Below are 2,307 nucleotides of genomic sequence, written 5' to 3'. Positions count from 1 at the left end.
TGACTTTCAGAAGCTTCATGACATTATTTGATGATGCTTTTGAAGCTTCTGAAACTCGGGCTCCATTGACTGATGTTGTATGAACAAAACTTGACCAAACTCACATCCTCAGTGTCTTTGGTCTTTCTCTAGATGCTCTCGCTGGCTCTGGGGTCACTGAGGATGAAGAGACCACAGCAACATCCGGTCCTGATGAGACATGTGGACTTCTCCATCCTCACTGCTCACCACTCTGCAGACATTACAGATCCTACAAAAATGCACAAACACAATACAAAAGCAGTCATTTTAACAGCACAATGTCATTTCATTTCTGTAATAGAAGTAACAGAATGATCTTACTTTATATTTTTGTTTTAGGGTTTCCCTTTTTTTCCCACAAATGCCGCCATCACCTTTCCTTGCAGGTCCTGCTCCACCACAACAGCTCTGCAGCAAATGCACAGGAGTCAAGAATCAGAAAAGTGCTGATAACTCAGTTTGAAATTACAATAATTAAAATAAACTACAACTTAATTTTAAGATTTAAAAAGAGGTTTTATTAATTTCTGTAGTATACTCACTCAAAGTCTTTGATGGCAGCATTCCGCTTTCTGGTGAAGAGGGCTTCATTAGCCGCTCTCGTCTCCGCCGGATAAGCAGACGTGTGTGCTCATCTGTCCCTGTAACATCCAGACAAGAGTCAAGTTACCTCTGAGATTTGTGTGCTCAAAACTACATTTACATTCTGAGGTAGTTGATGATGTGTTAAGTAGCTTTTTATCCAACACAAATGTTCCTCAGTTTTTCAACAGTACTAATGGACAAATAAAATAGATTACTTATATTTAGTTACTTTACTTACATTCATCTATTGCAAACAGTGCTGACAACGGAGAATTGTACTACACAATAACACACATATACATCACTCAGATGTCTACTTCATATCTAGGACCTATTAGACATACTTCTATGAAATTCATATAGAAGATTTTCCTACCAGATATTAAATAGACATTTAGTAATCATATTTAAGATGTATATGGTTTAAAATGTATGTAAATCTACTTTGGAGATGTACGTGTGCTTCCTGGAGCCCCGTTAGCTATACATAATAAAACATGTTTATACAGCAACATCACATCTATACTATACCATTTAGCGTCTTTACACTTTCAACAATTTGCTCTAAAGTAGTTCAACAAAGGCTAATTTAAAATAAGGAACCGTGTTTTTTGTAATGCAATACATACATTTGTAAACACCCTCATCCACATTTCCCGCCATGTTCGATTATGGCGCATTCTCTTCTTCTTTATGATGTATCCTCTCGCGTGGCCACCTGGGATAGAAAAGTATCCATCGTCGAGCACTCAAGAAGCTGGGCAGAAGCAGTAGGACATCTGGGAACTTCTCGACTACTCTTTTATGAACACTGAGGTTCCGGACATACTTATACGCTCGGCTACTGCTTTTCCCCTACTATATAGTAGAGAAGTAAGCGGTTTCGGACGCATTTTAAGAAGTCGCGGTTGTCCGAATCTCTCGAGAATTAATACGTCCCCAAGTAATTCTCGACTACTCTTTTATGAATACTAAGGATTCGGACATACTTATTTGCTCGCCTACTGCTTTTCGCCTACTATATAGTAGAGAAGTAGGCGGTTTCGGACACAGCCAAACTTGCATGTCATCCCGGACTACATATCCCATCATCCATTGCACTGATTGCACACAGCTGTAACCATTCAAACACTCACTATATTACCCCCATTCAGATCCTTTTCAAACTGCCGAGTATTGTTTAGCACTTATCACTGTTCGTTGCTAGCTACTTTACGGAGCCTGTTTATTGATTTCCTGTTTCATAGTCTAGCCTAGTCCTTTCATAGTTTTGCCTTGCCTGTTTTCCCGTGTTTAGATTATTGCCTTGTACCTGGATTATCTCTCTAGTCTCACCCTGTTGGATTACGTTCGTCATCGACTGACCCTCACTTGTTTACCGGACAGCTCTTGCCTTGTCTTCTACATACCAGTTTGCCATTATCTGACCTATGCCTGTTTCTGACCACGTCTTTTATTAAAAGCTTTGCAAATGGATCCGCTCATCTCACATCTCTGTCGCCCCATAACAGAATGCCTACATCAAACTGTAAATTGAATGCGAATATGAAAGCAGTGAATTCAGTGAACATTGTTTGAAGTCAGTTTATATAAAGTATATACAGTATATATATAACAACAGGATATATTATTCTATAATATAAGATATCATATATCATATAATATCATATGAGGCATGAATATAATTTCACATATGTAAAC

General features: G+C 38.4%; 1 long non-coding RNA gene across 2 annotated transcripts; it reads right to left on the bottom strand.

Annotated features, from left to right (window-relative positions):
• Positions 1 to 216: 216 nt before the first annotated feature.
• Positions 217 to 1,280, bottom strand: LOC107557172 (uncharacterized). 2 transcript variants are annotated; one of them, XR_001605367.1, is made up of 4 exons: positions 1,236 to 1,280; positions 564 to 662; positions 343 to 429; positions 217 to 250 (listed from the first exon to the last, which is right to left on the bottom strand). It is a non-coding gene; the product is annotated as an uncharacterized lncRNA (long non-coding RNA). The 2 variants fall into 2 exon arrangements; XR_001605366.1 differs by having other exon boundaries at positions 343 to 410.
• Between the last annotated feature and the right edge of the window lie 1,027 nt (positions 1,281 to 2,307).

This window comes from Sinocyclocheilus grahami, unplaced genomic scaffold (assembly GCF_001515645.1).
Source record: "Sinocyclocheilus grahami isolate Dianchi unplaced genomic scaffold, SAMN03320097.WGS_v1.1 scaffold591.1, whole genome shotgun sequence".
Lineage (NCBI taxonomy): Eukaryota > Metazoa > Chordata > Actinopteri > Cypriniformes > Cyprinidae > Sinocyclocheilus > Sinocyclocheilus grahami.
The sequence above is the reverse complement of the archived record's forward strand: the minus strand, read 5'-3'. Positions and strand labels throughout refer to the sequence as shown.